This window comes from Corvus brachyrhynchos, unplaced genomic scaffold (genome assembly GCF_000691975.1).
Source record: "Corvus brachyrhynchos isolate BGI_N302 unplaced genomic scaffold, ASM69197v1 scaffold904, whole genome shotgun sequence".
NCBI lineage: Eukaryota > Metazoa > Chordata > Aves > Passeriformes > Corvidae > Corvus > Corvus brachyrhynchos.
The window spans coordinates 350,425-369,403 of NW_008237536.1; positions in this window are offsets into that span (position 1 = coordinate 350,425).

Below are 18,979 nucleotides of genomic sequence, written 5' to 3' on the forward strand. Positions count from 1 at the left end.
GTTTGCAGCAGGACACAGTTCCTTGGCACAAAAAGCAAACAGCCTTTGAACATCCTGGCAAAGCCTTTGGCTGCGAGGGACATGCTCCAACCTGCTCCGCTTGAAGGGAAGCACAAAATTATTATTGACTTCAAAGGCACTGGGACTCAGCCCCAGGGTGGAAATTAGCTTCAACATTAATTGAATTAAAAGAGGGGGGATTCCCTTCAAAGAACTGCCACTTCCTGGGCGATGGGATGAGATTTGTATTGAGCACAATCATAACTAGGCCAAAACACTGGAAAACAGGTGCTGAATCCAGTGGCTGGATGCAGTGGAGGAGATGCAAGATGCAGTGGAGGAGAAAAAGCATGTGTAAGAACTCAGGGCAGAGTTTGATTTGCCTGGACACAACCTGGCTGAAGGACAGAATCAGGCAGAGACTCCTGAAAAGCACCACAGCTCCTGGGGCTGGGAGTGGAGGCAGGACCTCAGCTCCAGGAGGCAAAGGACATGTGTGAGCATTTCTGAACCTTCATCATCCACAGATAAGGTGAAAAGGGAAAATAAACATGAATTCAGTACAATTGACAGAAACAGCTGGCAAACTGCAGCCCCCAGAGCTAGAAATGCCACTGGCCTCGAGGCTTGAAATGCCCCTCTATGGGGTGTTCAAGAGCCCCAAAAACCTGAACTCTGCCTTGTCTCCATGTGCTTGCCACCTCCAGGAATGTGTTGGGGCAGGCAGATTTTGGATAGGATAAATTCTCTACTGAACCGTACCCCTCCAGAACTACAAAGTCCCTGATATATCTGAGACATCTCTGCATTTTTAGATGTGATCTCCAGATCTTTGTCACTTTAATCCCCCATTTATGCATACCAGTACTTGTGGGTTGGAACATCCCTTCCCAGTCCTGATAAAGCAGCAAAATGGATTTACTTCCACTTCCAAAGTTCACTCAAGATGAGTGAACTTTACTTAAGAAAAAAAATTGTTCAAATCAATAAACTGGATTCCTCTCCTCACCAAATAAGCCCCCAAATCCTCAGCATCCTCTGGCCTTGGGAAGGATGGAATTCCTGCAAGAACAACCCTCTCAAAACTACCAGTAGCCTCCCCTTTTGACTCACAGAAGAAAAAAGGATGGCATTTATGGTGAATAATCCCCCTGCTTGAGTGGAGTTTTGCCATTTGCTTCCTCCTGCAGCACATCAGGTGCTTACAGAGACAAAGCACTGCTCTCCTGCCTCTATTTGAAACCTTCTCTATTTCCTCCCCTCCTGGAGGAGAAAAAGTGTCTGAATCAGTGATTTGTGGCTCAGGGCAATGCTCAGAGCTGTCTTTCCCAGGAATTTCAGTAGTCCAGGAGGTGAAGGTGTCAGCATCAGATAAAGAGGAATTCACCCAGTTAACATATCTGATCTCAGCTTAGGTTACCTGCTGAGCAAAGATCAGCAAGATGCCCCAGAGCAGCCAAACCCTTGGAAAAAGGTAAAGTTTAATGCGGTGAAATGTGTTCTTTGTTGGGTCAGAAAGGGAAGTGGTAAAGGCTTCAGGGAGCTGGGCAAAGCCTCTCAGACCACAGGCCAGCTTGCTCGGGTGAAGGAGAGCCAACCCAGAGGAGCAACGAATTGGGCCACAGATTTTCAGACACCTGTTTGTGATATTGGTCAGCTTCAATTTGTTCAGAGAATGGAGTCAAGACTTGATTCCCCAAAGAGGGGAAGGGAGTTTCATTCAGGTTCCGAGGAGTATTTGTTATATCTCAGTGCTATATCCCTTCCAGGCCCAGGGCTGGCAGTGCCTCAAGCCTGCCCTTATCCCCACACACCTGTGGTGGCATCTGGGTCTGTTCTCCTGCCTTACACCTTGCTATAGATCACAGTACTGAGAAAATGTTCTTTAACTGTTGCACCGCCACTGTAGAAAGCTCTTTTCAGCAGCAGCTGCCACACAGCTCTGCCACAAAGAACAAGGTCCCTATTGCCTCCATCCGTGAGGAATGCGAAGCAGACAGACGTGACTGAGGGCATTCGCCAGGCCAGGGACCAGGAGAGAACAGCTCCCCCACGTTTCTGTCCTGTGCTTTTACAGCAGGCTTCTGCCAGCCTTCCCCTCCCAGTGAAATGAAACGAATGCTTTTCTGTGACAGAGGGTTGCACGTGAATAGCCATCAGTCAAAAAGGATGTGCTGTAAGGATGGCCCAAACGCCCAGCTTGGAGGAGGAAAGAACAGTGCTGTGACCCCAACAAAGGGCAGGATCCCTGAGCCCCACCAGTGCCCTGTGCTGCCAGTGCCTTCACCTCTGACACCCCACCGTGCCCTTTCTCCGGGGTTTTTCTATAGCCAAGGCTACCAAATTCACAGCAGCTCTTGGGGAAAGGCCACGAGTTCATCTGAACCATTCCCGCCTGCAAACAGGCCCAAAACTCAGACAGGGATCTGAAGCCAAGAGCCTCTGTAACACAGACTGGCAGCTCTGGACCTTTGTGGTTCTGGTCAGGTATCAGCGGTGACTTTTACCACATGAACTCGGTCATGCACCCAGGATCTGCATGGCTGCCCTCTGAGTGCTGGTGCTGTGACACCTGAGTGTCCCTCACAGCCGAGTGTCAGGAGCTGCCCCATCCTCACATGCACAGGAACATTTCCATTTCCTCTGCCTCCCCTGAGCTCCCTGCCCATGTCTCTGCAGGCTGTTTGTGACACAGGGCACGGCAGTGTTCTGCCTGTCTCCTTTGGGGTTTCCTCTCCTTGTGCCTCCCAACCTCCTCTGCTGCCCCAACACACCTCTGCCCCTCTGTGGAGGAGGGACCCCATCCACATGGGTGTTTGGTTGACCTCAAAAACTGTTCTACTAGACAAGATTTCTGTGCTTTCCAAGAGAACAGAGCCAGGCAGAGGCAAAACTTTAGAAATACCCCATGACTTAAAAGAAGAATGAGTGAAACACAAGCTCTGTGTTATTTCCATCATTTATCCTGCAGCTTTTAACTAACCAGCAGTACCAGAGCACCTCCAGGGGACAACCTCTCCCTTCCTCCTCCCTCCCTCCCAGCACCATAAATAAAGAGGAAGCACCCAAGTGAGTGAACCAACACAGAAGCTCCCTGAGCCAACATGAGAGATGAAATCAAGCCTTAAAATCGACACAGGCAGAGACAACTTCTGTTCATCTGCTGCTGTGCTCCTGTATCCCACTTATGTACATCCAGATGTGCAGTGTTCCAGCTCTCCCACAGCAGCAGCCCAGCCTCCTGCATGGTTAACTGAGCTCAGACTGACCCAATCTGTTCAGTTGCTCCCAGGACTCCTTTTTCCAGATAAGGGATCATTTTGGAGCACACAGCCCACACCCCATCCCCTGCATCCTTCCCAGGATGCTGAGAGATGAAAAGTGAGAGAGGTACCCATGGATCCACTGGCACTAATCCCCTCTCAGGATGGTCTTTTAAACAGGAGAGGTTATAAATAAATAAAGCAAAAAGGATCTCCAACCATCACCCATGAGCTGGCTCCTTCTCTCTTTCTTCCCCTGGACCCTGCCCTTCCCTTTCCCAGACATCCTCTGCACCACTGAGCGGGACCAGAAGGCAGCAAACTTCCACCTCCCCGCTCATGCAGAAAGAAATCGCACTCAGTTTCCAGAGTCCGCATGGCCTGGCTTTATTTCAGCTCTGCACATTGTTCTGGCTGGGGAAGAGGGGGAGGAGGCAGAGATGGGGCATTGTTTGCAATTCAAATGGCTGGACCTCAGGAAAAACCAATAAATTTAAGTCACTAGAGAATTTCAACAAGCAGGGCCACTTTCTCAAATAGGAAGCCTCCTCCCTATCGGTGGGGGCTGTTGAGGAGCCACTAGACAAGAGAATAACTGAGCACTCACGGGGCTGAGAGCTTTTCACTCAATGAAGTCCAAACCAAACAAATTCCCCCTTTAGGAGATGCCTTTATCCAAACAGTGTGAGCACACACAGAAAGGGGCTCGGTGCCTCCAGCTCTCTGTGTTCGCTAAATCAGGCCTGTTTTCTTCTCCCCCTTCCCTGCCCAAGGCGGGTGTGGGCTGTGGGCTGGAGGAGGTGTGGAAGTGCACCCTTGGCACGGTGCAGCTTGGGAAGCCCCGCGGGTGATGCTGGTGGAAAGGGGATGTGAGAATTCACCGGCCAATCCCCATTCATGCACCAAATGTAGTGTAGGAAAAAATTTCACCAGGACTGGGTTTATAGGTGAGGTGGCTTTACCAGTTTAGTGTTTAATTTTCAGTTCAGCTTTAACTGCTCTTTCTTAGGAGGATTTAGGGATTCCCATAACCCATTCCAGCTGGTGCCCCAGGGTGCAAATCCTGTTCCTCCCCCCTCACAGGGGTTCCCTGGAGCTGGGACAGATCTCTGTGGGGTGAGGAAGAGGAAGGCTCCTGCTGCAGAAGGGAATCTGACACATCCTCTGGGACATTATCTAGGGCTGCCTAAGAAGTCACTCATGTCTGGCCGGGAGCGCTCCTTGTCCCCATGCGCTTTGCCTGCCCCACACAACCGTTTGCACAAGTGGGGCAGAGATAAAGACAGGCAAAGGCTGTGACCCAAAAGACCTTTTGACACCACCCAAGCACTGGTGCTGAGGCATCTGATAAACCAGAGGAGTGTGGGAGTGGCTATCAACGGCCTAACCTGTGGTAGAGCATTGCTGAGACTAGGGAGAAGGAAATAAGGAGGTTATGGTCCTCCCTGTCCCATTGTCCCATTTTGGAGATCCCTAGTTTGACACTGAGTCCGTAACTTGGGCAGGCTGTGAGAGCCGGCATGACCAGTCTGAGCCAGGAAAGTCCAGAGGAATAAATGCAGCTGAAGTGATGCAGCTCCATAAGAGCAGCCAAACCCAGCGGCACCCCAAGGGCTCTTATGACCACTGGCAGGAAGAAATGGCCTGAGGTTGAGTTAGGGGAGGTTTAGATTGGATCTCAGGGAAAGGCTCTTCCCCAGAGGGTTTTGGGCACTGCCCAGGCTCCCCAGGGAATGGTCAAAGCCCCAAGGCTGACAGAGCTCCAGGAGCATTTGGACGATGTGCAGGGGGAGGAGCTGGACTGGATGGTCCTGGTGAGTCCTTTCCAACCAGCACATCGTGTGAATCCATGACTTGCACCAGTGCATCCACGCGGGTGCTGTTCTGCTCCCCTCAGTGTTTCCTGCTCTGGCAACGCTTCAGGTCCAATTCAGATGCTCTTTTTTACCTGTTCTTCTGGTATCTCCATTCATGGCAGACGATGAAAAGCTGCCAGTGACTTTACAGTCAGTAGTAAAACAGATTTATAGGAGGAATTCAATCTATAGTCATGGAGATGTTTGGTATGCTGCAGCCACTTAACACCAAATGCTTAATTCCCTAAGGGTTTCTGTATAAAGACAAAAGTTCTTCTGCATTAACTACAGTAGAACATTTAAGGCAAAGATGGTAAACTGAAATCAACCCCTGAGCAGATGCTTTTGTCTGGAAGTTAAATCAATAATATAGCTATAAGTTAATATAGTTTATTCCACACTGGAAAGAATCAACCCTGAACCAAAAGCACTTTAGTGAGCCTGAAATAATCCATGAAATATATCTATATTATATGAAATATATTCTATATGTTATATGAAATATAATACAGGTGTGTATACACATAATTTTTCTTTCATATTAACATTTTTACATGACTGGGACACTCTGAGTTGCAAAGAGAAAGGCTCTCTCTGAGCAGCACTTCCTTTAACACCAGGCAAGCTGGGCTTATCACCACCCAGCTGTCTCCAGGACTATTCTGCTCCTGTTTCCTTCATTTTGCTGTTCCTGGACCTTATTAATGTAGGTGTGAGGGGGTGGGGGACGACAGCTCAGCCCCCATTGTTTATGTCATGCTGGTAGGATGGGGGACTGAGAAAAATAAAAGCCAACAACAAAGCAAAGTGTTAGCCCAAAGAATGCTTTTATTGCCACCAGGAGTAATTCAAACCTTTTGTGGTGGCTTGGAGACAAACTTTATGGTGGTCAAGTCATACATTGCTGTTTGGATTTAAAAAACAGGCAGGATATTTTATGACCATTAATAAATGTTTGTAGCCTGCCTACGAACATGGGAGAGGGAATCACACCTCTGAGCTGATCACCTGCAGCAGTCAGAGAAGTGACTTCTACTCCCAGCCACCCTCCTCACAGGAATTGCTGCTGGATGCATTAAGGAAAGAGTTGCTTTTACTCTTTTTATCCCTTCTCTGAAGGGTCTGTGTTTGCTGGTTCGGCACACAAGATACCAGACTCAAACGGGCCAGTTTAGGCCAGGCTGCGAATCTTGCAGAGCTGCTCAGAGTTACTCTGGCTCAAACCTGCATTTGAGGTTTGAGTTTCCAGATGGGATGTACTTAAATGCATGGAAATTACCTTGTCACTCTGTTAAGGCCCCTCAAGATTGCTATAAAATGGGGGCACTGACTCCTAAAGAATTGCACTTACTCATAGATTTTAGGGCCTTTGTGAAGCTTTACCTTGACCTGCTCACAGCCCAGGTCAGGGGACCACCCCATGTTGATTCCTGTCTGAAGAGCAAGAGCTGCGGTAGAGCAAGAGCAGAGTAAAACCTCCTGTCCTGAGGCAACAATTCACAGCAATGAGGAAAAAAAATATAAAATATACATAAGACATATAATGAATACAAATCGTTTTATATAACTCCCAGTGTTGAGGCAGCAGTGCTTCAGACCTGCCACCTCTACTAAAACCATGATTCTTATTCCCCACTCCTCCCAGGGATTGTCCATACTTTTGCTGTGTTTGCAATGGTGAGAGTTGCACCATTCACATCCCAGAGCACGAATACCCCATCTGATTTTTCCCAAACACGGGACACACCAACTGACTGGATGCCTCTGGTTTCTGTGTATCACTACCCCAAAGATAAAGATGTCAAAACCACTGGTAATTTTATATTTTTTTATTTAAATACTGATGGAAATCACTCCCTTTTTGGCACTACTAGCTGTGAATTTACTCCTCTATACTTCTGCTCCCTTCATCAATTTTCCTGTGATTTTCAATTTCTAATTTATCCAGATTGGCAAATGCTTCCCACTCCCTCTCCGTCAGATTTCACTCCCCAGGAATGGCCTGCACTCTTCATTCCCCATCTCCAACTTTCACCATGGCAAGCACATTGATTTTAATGGGATTTAATGCTCTCACAAAGCGCTCCTGGCTGCTCCACACTCCTGACTGGTGTCTCCAGAATGAGCAAACCCTTATGTCCTTTTCCAGATCATTGAAGGAAATACTGCACAGCATCAGGCCTACCCAGATCCCTTGGCATACCAGCAGAAACACTCAGGGCTAGTGACAAACCTCCAGCCTGGTGTCTGTCAATGCCTCATCAGTCAAATGCCATATGGAAAATCCAAGGGGGAGTCATCTTCTTTGATTTCAGCTCTGCGAAGGTGGGCTTTGGTCTAAGAGAGTTGCAGGCACCCCTTGTGTGAGCCACCAGCCACACCTGAGCAGCAGAAGGAGATTTTCCCATCCCAAAATCGGAGGTTAAACCTGGAGGAGCTGGCAGTTCTGCTCCCCAGCAAGAATGTGAAGAAGGCAACACCTGACCCAGAGGTGGCTGTGCTGAGGAGCTCCAGTGTCCATCCCACACCTGCACAGTCTCTGCCAACCAGCTCGGAAATCTGCTTTCTGTTCTCAAAAATACTGGCAAACAGAGGAAGCCCCCAGCAGCCGGACTGTGTCCTAGTGCCTGGCACTGCTCCTCTGCTGGATGTCACCTCTCCACCCTTCGTGCTGGGTGTGCTGCTCCCTGACCCACGTCAGCCTCCAGCAGCCTGGTGCAGGGGGAACAGGGAGCAGAGTGAGGAATAAGGATCATGGATTTCCTTCACCCCTAAGGAACAGTGTCAGGTGAACACCCAGCAGGGCAAAACATTCCAAAGAGAGACAGGATGGGCTGCTTTTATCACTTCTCACTTCTTTACTTTCTGAAGGCTGTTGTCAATGTTCTAGATGGATCTCAGGTCAATAGCACCTCCTAGGCCCTCACCAGCCCATCAATTAGGTCGCTTTCTTAAAGCTGCCAGTGTCTAAGAACAGATACTGCTATTCCCAGCCCATCCCTTTTGCCCACTTTCTATTTCTAAAACAAAGAATAATGACTGATTTTAACATTTGGGGCTTGTAACTCTCCCCATGACATGTTGGTGTTTCTAACAAAATTCTGTTTCCCCCATCCTCTTTTCTAGACCCCTAACATTAGGTTAGGAACAAATCAATAGTGCCTCTTCTTCAATACTTAGTGCTTTGATTAATAACAGTGGTGGTGTTGTAGCTGTGATGGTTTAAGGATGTATTCATTAATTAACCTTGTCTCCTGATTAACTTTGTTCTTGACATCTTGATTTTGTGCTAAATTAATTCTCATTTATTTTCCCCTTCCACCCTCCCCTTTCATAGATTGCACTCCTCACTTCTAATCAGGTTCCCCTTGGATTATCTCCCCCCTCCACAGCGGCAGAAATCCCCCAGACTGCGCAGCCACTCCCTCCCCTCACTGATGGATTTATCTTCCACAACACCCACCCCTCACTCCCCTGGGACCTGCCCACTCCCACTCCCATTTTCTTTCACCTGGAGCATGAGAGGGTCCTCAGAACAGATCTCATGCATCTCCCCGTGCCTGGGAATCTTCCCTCCAGCACAGACCAGGGTCTTTTGTCTGTCTTCTTCCACACTGGACACACTCGCTGCCTGAAAATAGGGCCACACCTACTGCACAAGGTCCCTAGATGCCACCACAGGGCTACCACCAACCCTGCCAGCTTTAACTGGGCAATGAAGGCTGACCCAAAGCCCTTCTGGTTTTAAAGCACAAAGCCCCATCACATGAGTCAAGAGACATGAACCAAACTTCCTGAGGTTAAGCACAACCAGCTCCCAGACACCTTCACAGAATCCCAGAATGTGTCAGGTTGTAAGGGACCCCAGTGGGTCACCTGATGCCACCTCCCTGCCCCAGCAGGGCCATCCCCAGGATTGTGTCCAGATGGGTCTGGAATATCCCAGTAAGGAGACTCCACACTCTCTCTGGACAATCTGCTCAGGGCTTGGTCACTGCACAGGAAAGTTTTTCCACATGTTCAGGTGGAACTCCTGGGATCAGTCCCTGCCCGTTCCTCTGGTGCCGTTGCTGGGCCCCCGGAGCAGAGCCTGGGCTCTGCTCAGAGCCCTCCCTGCAGACAGGGACACCCGGGGCTCGCAGCACTGAGCAGAGGGGCAGAATCACTCCTGCTGGGATGCACTCCAGGATCCCACTGGCCTCCTTGGCCCCAGGACACGCTGCTGGCTCAGGGACAGCTCATTGTGCCCCAAACTCCCAGGTCCCTCTCCACGGAGCTGCTCCAGCAGGTCCAATTAAGGGAGACTGAGGGCAGTGGCACTTTCCCAGCCAAGCACAGTGAGAGCTCTGATGGGAGTTTCTGACAAAGATGTGGGGATTTGGGATGCACTCAGACAGGAGGTACTTGGTTTAACCACAGCTTCCAAACCCTTTCCAGGGACTCTTGCTGAATTCCATCAACAGCGCTCCTCCTCCTACCCTGCCCCCAAAGAAAATAAGTTAATCGAAGGGGGTTTGCTGCTTGGAGACTGAAGGAGTGGAAATGTATCCCCCAGTCCTGCCAGTGAGTGGAAATAGGCTGGTGTAAACTTAATTCTTATGCGTTGTGAATAGCAACACATGCCGGTTATTATAATCACTGTCCATCAGTTCACGATCCACCCAATGCCGTGGCTGGTGAATTCCATTTTATGATGCAAATGTAGCCAATCAATACAGGGATTTTGTTTGATCAGAGGCTCTTTTTCCTTTTTTTTCTGAGAAAAAACCCCTTATTTTGCATGTCCAGCCCCTCAGCTGGAGTAGATCTGCATGACTCCACCCACACAAGTGAGCTTTTGCTCATTTACACTAGGTGAAAGACTAGCTAAAATAAAAAGGGGAGATATAAACTCCCTGTGCAGTCAGAGCCGGACACTTTGCCCAAGTCAAGTGGCTAAAGGAGAACTGGGCATAAACCCTACGGGAAGACAGCAAAGAATTTGGGGTTTGTGTATGTACACGGTTAGGAAGGAGACAGAAAAGTCTATACATTTTTAACCACAAAGGATTTCACTGGACAACATGGTCTAGCAGGAGCTTTAAAGGGGAAAAGCAGTTCACAGACTCTTCTGAATGCATCTCCAGTAGCCGGGTTGTTAAGACATTCAGGGCTGTTAATGTGCACTGTCAGCCCATTGTAACCAAACCTTTAATCCTGGGCCTGTCAGACTTGAAGGAAAACTAAGGGCTGACAGTGCTGCAGCAAATGGATTTTCCTTCTCTGCTCTCATCGCCTCCCCCCTCCTTCCATTTAAAGTTAGAATAACACTGAGTCTATTCCTTTCAGGGCTTGCAAAACAACTAGGAAAAAAAGGGGGGGAAGTGGAGGGATGGAGGGATTTGTCCCAGCCTACATGGACAATCTTCCCTTTCCAAATCCCAGTCTCCAACCCGGGAGCACTTTGCACAGCCTGATCAGACCCAGCTGTCTGAGACCTCTTCTTCCTTGGCCCTGGTTATAAAGTTCTCATGAGTTTATTTTTCTTTTCAGAATCTCTCTGAGGAGAAATACAAGGAGCTACAGAGAAAGCACAAGGCAGAATTGCGAAGTCTTGCATGTCAGCTTTTGTCTTTGGTTCCAGACCTTACCCACAAGAGAGCTGACAATATGATGTGTCCACAGACACTTTTCCTGTACATCTACCAGGCTCTTCATCACCCGCACAGCCCTTACAGCCTTAATTTGCAACATCTTGGGCTGGGAATTTAGCTTTAAAAGCATCACAGGTGTATTCTGCGGTAGAGCCTGGCTCTGGAACCCAGTGTTCCCAAATCTCCTCCCAGCCCTTCCCTTCCACGTTTATCTCCCTTGTTTGGTCTGTTCTGGATGATTAAGAATGGCAAAGGCAACAGGCAAATGGGATGATTTGCCACCTGTACCTGGCACTACTCTAAGGAAGTGATGGCATCCTGGATTTGCCATAGGCACTCCAGAAATTTTGAGAACACCTCTTTGCTCTGGCAGGCAGGGTTACAACCCACCCTGCAAGGTAGGGTGACTGAATGGTGCATCAGAGGATGAAAGATGGACACCAGAAGTTAAGGTGCCATTTGGAACTGGAAGCTCCCCAGTTTGGAACAATGCTGAACACAGAACCTTTCCTACAAACTGGACAGCCAAGGTATCAACCTCCAGTCACCTGGGACACTTTGGACACCGACTGGGATGGGCTCATGTGGCTGCTAGATCAACATCAGCTGGGTTTTGCTGCTAGATCAACATCATCATCTACTGACTGTGACATGAGAAACACTTAATTAGCTGCAGGCCTATGAAAACACTGTTCATATCCTGGTATTTCTGTGTACTGGGGCACCAAGAGGAGTAGGATCAGTGTTAAACAGCCAAAACAGAGCTGGACCTCAAGGGCAGTAAAAACTGATACTAACTAACCTTTGCTTGAAATCTCTCTCAGTTTCTGTTTAAACAAACCAGGATATTTCCTAGGGTGCTGCTGAGTGGGTGCACTTTCTCCGTGTTTTTATCCTAGCTGCCTTGTGATTGCTGGGAGTTTCTGACTTTCCCTTCGAATCTTTAAAATGTACCTAAAAAACCTCACAGCTAAAATCCTGTCCACCTGTAAATATTTCCAGAAATTCCATAGTGTAGGTTGTCATGAACTCTAGACTTCCAACTCCAGGTTGCAACACAAAAATAAAAGCAAATGGACAGAATGTGCCATAAAAAGGGAACTTTGAAGTTTTCATGTTGATCTGGTAGGTGTTCTCTAAACTTGGGGTTAATCAGAGACCCCAAGGATTTCAGGCCAGCGCTTAACAGAGGGTGAAAAGAAACAGATAACAGTTTCTTTAGGTGTGGACCCCTCTGTGAGCACAGGATCTGTGTCGGGACAGGAGGTCTGGAAGAGAGGAGTAATTCCATCTCCCCTCCTGCTCTTCTCACCGCGGATGAACCAGCCAAGGTCTAACTGCGAGGAGGGAGCATCTCTGCACGTCTCCAGGATGGCTGGCATCTCCTTTAAGAAAGGGATTAAACCAGAATGTTATTGGGTCAGTAAAGGGCTGGTTCCTCCCCTCCCTCAATACAGAGATGTTACACAAAGCGGAGGGCAGCAGGTCTGTGCCCTCTACAACAGCCCAGGGCTGCTGCCTGGTACCTCTCCTGCAGGTGAGCCTGGGACTTACCACTACCTGAGAATGGATCCAAGAGGGTGAGACATAACACTGAGAATAATATTAAATGGAAATGAGCAAAAGCAGCAAAATCAATTTAAGAAGATAGTTCATGTTCCAAGGGGAAGAAACACTTCCAGAGGCGGGTTAAGCAAGGCCCTATTGAGCCACTTATTGATTTTTTAATGAGCCTGGGGGGAGAAAAGGAAAAGAAAAGAGGACAGGGAAAAAAAAAAAAGAGAGATAAAAGACCAGATTCCAGACAGAAATAGTCATGCAGTTTCCTTGTGGATGTAAAGAACAAGTCAGCAAGACTGCGGAGAGCAGTGCAGCATCAGAAATGTGTTTGCACAGCAATGCGGCAGCAGAGAGGGGCTCACAGTTCAGGGGAGGGCAGGGGGGTGGAAAAGGCCCAGAAGAAGGAGAAAGTTTCACAAAGCAGCACCCTGGGAAGCTGCTCTGAAGTGCCCATCCTGCTGCTGTAAGAGCTCAGGATGTGCATTTCCCCTGCCTGTGGGTTGGTTTGTGTTTGCAGGCACCACCAAGGTGCCTCTGCAGCTTGACTTCCAAATCTCTCTGGCAGGGCCTATGAGTGAGCAGAATACCCATGGGGACAAGCATCCCTCTTGTCTTCTTAACTCAGGTGAGTTATTTCTGCTGGTGTAACACCACAGCCGTGGCCTGGGCTGGGCTTCAGCTCCAGACAAGCCCTCTGGTCAGCACTGGGACATTGTTACACTGGCAAAAGCTTCCAGCATGGAGCTGACCTCAGCCAGAGCCCTTTGGCAGTTGCAGGGACAGTCCCACCTTTGCCCCCCAGCAGTGGCAGGTCACAGGTCAGGGCCAAAGGGAAGGTGTGTCCACAATACAGAACAACTCCTCGTCTCACCTTGGGGCAGGTACAGCTGTGCCCCCTTTACAGCTGGCAGGCCGAGGCCCAGACTGATTGAAGACCGTGTGATGCTCAGGTGGAGCTGCTTCAGAGGGGACAGAAGGCTGAAAAGGGACTGCCTGACCCTGCTGTCCAGGGCAGAGTCAGGCACAGGGAATAAAAGTGCTTTATACATGCACAGGGAAAGGAAAAATGGAGGCAGCTCCACCACATATTTAACTAAATCCACATGAAGCACTGCAGCTGTGCAGCTTTTCCAGGAAAAAATAGGGGAAAAAAGAGAAATCATGCTCCACTGTAAATAGCTGAGGTGGTAAAACATCTCTAGGTTAAGTGGGAGATCAGAGGGGATCAAAGAGTGAGCCTGGATCCCACCAGAGCTATGAGAGGGGCTGAGACCCTGGTGCAAGGAGTCAGGAATCCTCTCCCACAAGACCATTATCCAGCAGGCACAGAGGATCCTACAGACACTGACTTTAATGGTACAGTCAAATAGAGCCAAAAAGGGAAAACAGCAGGGCCCTGACTGGCAGACCAACACCTCAATATCATGGAATAACCTGGAATTCTGCTAAAGCTGCATGATGCTGCCTGTGAGACAGTCCAAGTTTGGGATGAGAAAAGACAGGAGTGGGGAGCACATCTCCAACTCCAGGGGAAAAATTTTACAATTTTTCAGTAGCCACACAGTTTTCCAACCAAAACTAACACTTTAGAAAGGAAGTTCAATGGACATACAAATGCACCTTGCATCACATCCAACAAGAGCTTCCCCCCAAAGCAGCTCTTTCCCTGAGGGACTGATGGAACTGAAATGAAGCAGTGCCACCCTTGCTGCTTCCCACATGGAATCCCAGCAAATCAACACCAATTTCTCTGTTTGCCTGCAAACCACTGACTGTAACAAAACAGTTGAGGGTATTTGTCACAACCAGCTGTCCATCCCCGACACAGCAAGCAGTGACCTCCGCGAGAGGAGCTGGGGCCATGGGAAACACTCACAAACCGGGAGCAGGTCCCCAGTGCTCCCTGGCTCCAAAACCCGGCAGCAACCAGGCATGGGGGAAGGGGGAGAGAGCATCTATTTCCTTAGTAAGTAATGCTCTTTCTCTTTTCCTAATCTATGGAAAAATATGAAGGCAAAGGAGAGCAGAGAAGAGCCTTTCTTCGCAGCAGGGGATGCTGCCCGGTGCTGGGACTGCGGCTCCGCTGGGATGCTGGAGCTTCTCAGGGTGTTTGCAAAAGGGGAGTCAAGCCCAGCTGGAGGAGAGGCAGGGAGACCCAGAGGAGCATCTCAAGGTTTAAAATGCAAATTCCTCCACTTTATTTTAGGTGGAGGGGTCAAGGTTTGCCTATTTCTTCCTCTCCCCCACTCCCCCCACCACTCCTTCCCCCTTCCTCCGCGAGTTTTGTTTAGGAAGGGACTGTAGATGCGACAAGGTCTTTGTGCTGGCCATTCAGCTGAGTGAAAAGGCCGAGGAGTCCCAGCGGAGGGAACAAACTTTTGGGGGTCAGCGCGGTCAGCTCAGAATAAATGTGTCGTATTGTTTGTATTAAGGACATGATCTCAGCGGGGTGCCCGGAGCCACCGCATACAACACCAAGGACTATTTATTCAACACTGGAATACGCAGGGCACAGGACTCCTCTCCCAGGGAAAATAGGAACCGCCACTGCAAACGTGCCTGCCTATTCCTAGCGGTGAGATTTGCTGGAGGGGGCAAACAAAACTCTATTTTTTAATGTGCATCATAAATAAGGATGGATGCCAAGTGAGCCTGGCAAAAAATAATCCTAGTTAGAGAGCGGTGGCAGTGACAGCACAAGCAAAGTGCCTTTTTATTGCTGCTTTTCTCCAAGAGATGGACAGTCCAGGTCATTAAAGGCCTAAGATAGAAACAGTTTCTCTTCGCACTGTTTGAAAACAGGCTTTTGTTTCCATGGAAGTGGCCCAGTCCTTTCTTGGGTTGCCTCCACCGCAGAAGTGGCCCTCGGCCACAGGGTGGGAGCTGTGGGGGCGAGGGGAGCCCTGTGGCCCCCAGCAAACCCATGTGAAATCCAGCTGGAAAAGCAACACAAAGGGGCTGGGGAGAGGCTTCAGAGCCTGCAGTGCCCCTGGGAGGGCTCCACTGCAAGGGCCCCCAAAGGAGGTGGCCAGCTGGGGAGGGGAGCCCATCCTCCCCAGTGCTTCAGAACCAAAACCCTCATAAAGGGACTTCAGAGACGCCCCTGGCTGTTAAATGATCGCCCCTCCATCTTCCTCAGCATTTTGTACAGAGGAGCATGTGTTCCCCCAGAAAGTGTCTTGCCTCCCCACTGACGTCACTCCCTTTTTCGCAGAAGAAAGGGGCATTTGGTTGGGTTGTTCATCCAGACATTGCAAACCAGGGTTTCATTAAACTGAAGGATTAACCCAGAGGAACAGAACCCTGGGACAATCTCCAGCAAACATGGTTTAATCATGGCCAGCTCACCACAGTGCATGTTGTCCAGGAAGATCAGATATCTAGAGATCCCAAAACACGCAGGATAATTTAACATATGCATGTGAACTCCAGTCTCAATTACAAATGGCAGCTTCAGCCCAACCTCCCTGGGAAAATAAAGTGAAAATAAAAATGAGGTTGTGAGAGTGGTGAGGTTCTGGCACAGGCTGGACAACGGTGTGGAGAGACAGGAGAAGGGGGAATGGCCTGAAGATGAAGGGTAGATTTAGGTTGGATATTGGGAAGGTATACAGAAGAAATTGTTCCCTGTGAGGGTGGGCAGGCCCTGGCACAGGGTGCCCAGAGCAGCTGTGGCTGCCCCTGGATCCCTGGAAGTGTCTAAGGCTGGGCTGGACATTGGGGCTTGGAGCAGCCTGGGACAGTGGAAGGTGTCCCTGCCATGGCAGGGGTGGGATGGGATGAATTTTAAGGTCCCTTCCAACACAAAGCATTTCATGGTTCTCTGAGAAGAAGAAAGGAAAGGTTTTTATCCTGCAAGGAGATGAGCAGAGAAGTGAGAGACCAGGTGTATGGGCACGTGAAGTTTGATGCTGAATCTTCCAGGACTAAACTTACCTGTAGACATCAACAACTTTGTGGTGGGGTCCTGACTAGAGAGCTGAGGACTCTTGCTCTGTCCTTGTAAACCTGGCCTCCAAAAAAATGTAACTATACCTTAAAAAACACACAATTGGGTGAAAATCTGAAATCTGAGAATGGCTGGAAACACCCCTTGGGTTTTCACGGAGCTGCGGTGAATCTTTGCTCGTGAGCCTGGCACAGCTCTCTTGGAAGTCCCCAACGCGGGACACCTTGACTTCCACCCCCATTGTGCTGGACGCCCTTTTCCTTTTTCTGTCCACCCTATTGCCTTTTGTGCCCAAGTGACACAGACTGATGAGGATTATTTCCACGGCTTCCTCAGGGACAGGGGGGTTTCCCTGCTGCCCTTGTTCAGGGACAATAGACCCATTAAGCGTCTTCCCAAGGCGAGCGGAGCGGGGCATACCTGGCCCCCGATGTGGGAATGGCCAGTGCCCCTGACAGCCATTAGCATCTGAATGAGAGTGATGCCTGCAGAACAACAGGCAATTATCCCACTGAAAAGCTTTTAAGTGGCATTAATTGCTGGCCACAGACTCAGGGCTCTCTCGGAGTAAACCGTGTTGACAAACAGGATAAAATATATTGGATTTCCTGCAGGGGAAAAATTTGTAGGATTGTGCCTCACTGAGGGCAAGCTCCACTTTGATCCTGTGCTGTCACACAGCAACCCCGCACCGACCGACAGCGCAGCCTGGGGCGTCCAAGGGAGCCCGGACTTGGCTCTGGTGGCTCCGCAATGCCTGTCTGGGGAAGGCTCCCAGGGGAGGCGGAACACCTGCTCTACGGATTGCTGGACTGGATTAGCAGCCCCCTTGTCCCAGGTGTCTCTCGAAGCCCAGGTATGCCTTTTTGTGCTATTGCTCAGAGATGCAAAGCCGTGGGACAGCCCTGAAATGCAATCTCCTCTCAGTAACAGGCAGTGGCCTTATGTCCCACTGCTGTTTGAACGGGATAAATATCCCTCCACGGCCCAGCAATGGGGAAGATGTGGGAACATTTTACAGTTGAGAGAGAAAAAAAAATTTGTTAATGGATGTTAATCTTTAAAAATCAACAATGCTGCTAATAAATAAATGCTGTCCTGTCCATTAGGGACTTGCAAGAAGGTCAGAGCTAACACCTAACTGATTCCCTGGGAAATCACACTCAAATGTTATTTAACTTGTAACAAATGAAATTATTTCAAAGCTGATTTTGCACATGTGCAAGGCACTTCTTTCTACAGCTTCTTCCTGCAAAGAGCAAGGCAATAGCCTTAAAAAAGTACTGCAGCACTATTCTTTCCCCAGGAGCATCATCTCATCTTCACCACCACATGTCCCACAGTCACACCAACGCCTGGATTGTTTTGAGCTTCCTGTGGGTATCCAGACATAGGGGCTGTCAACCCAGATGGCACTGGACAGAATCACAGAATCATGGAATGCTTTGTGTTGGAAGGGCCCTTAATTCCATCCCCCCCCCCTGCCATGGGCAGGGACTCCTTCCCCTATCCCAGGCTGCTCCAAGCCCCAATGTCCAGCCTGGCCTTGGACACTTCCAGGGATCCAGGGGCAGCCACAGCTTCTCTGGGCACCCTGTGGCAGGGCCTCCCCACCCTTGCAGGGAAGAAATTTTCCTAATATCCAATCTAACCCTTCCCTTTGACAGTTTGAAGCCATTCCCTTGTCCTGGCACTCCATACCCTTGAAAATTGTCCCTCTCCATTTTCTTGCAGGCTCTTCTGGCACTGGAAGGCTGCAGTTAGGTCACCCCAAGGCCTCCTCCTTTCCAAGCTTTCCCAATCCAATATACCCAGGAATCTTCTTGGGTCTTCGATTATGAACAACCCCTCTTATTAGAAAAAGAAGAAAGAAGCAAAATGCCCTCCCTGAAGCATTAATTTATACTTATTTCTAATTCTGAAAGCTTTTAACAATTGAACCATTACTCATTCACTTCATCCAAGAGAAGATGAACCTTTGCCCCATCTTTTGCATCACAAACCTGAACACGCTCCCTTTGCACCAGGGCTCAAGCACTTCTAGAGGATTTCCAATAAATATGGGTCATTTTATGGCTCAGAGTGAAAACCATGGGAAAAACTCTGGGTTTCGCTAATTTAGACCTCCAGCTCAGCACATACATGTGGGTGGCCTTTTGAAGTTTGAGCAGCAGATCTTCTGCTGGAGCAGAATGGCTTCGTTCCCCTGCAGTCAGTGGCGCAAGGCCAGCCTGCACCATCTGAGGACAAGCCCTCTCACATTTATCCCAGCACAAAACTCTGACAGGAACTCAAGAATTGTTAAGGCATCTGTGGAGAAAGCTTTGAAAAAGCCTGTACAAAGTCCAGTCAACTGAGACTGCAAAGCTTTGCCTCCAGTGTGTGGTGTAGAATGGACTGCACAGTCAGAAAGCCAAAATATTAATGCAACCCCCCACAACATGTCTGTCCAAGAAAGACAGTGCTAAAAAAACCCAGCGTGGGCCCCAGCAAACAAAAGATGGACCTCATGTGCTGCTAATAATGCCCAATCATCAGGACTAGGCTAATTTCCTCTCATAGTGCCAGATGCAGACCACAAATAATTAACTTAAGTGCAGAAAAGATGCACTCTTTGTGTTGGTTTGGTTGTTGCTGTTGTTGTTTCAAAAAAAGGAAAGAATCCAGCTCACAGAGTTGGACTGCAGTGGAGAGTCAGGGCTGGTCTCATTTTTTTCT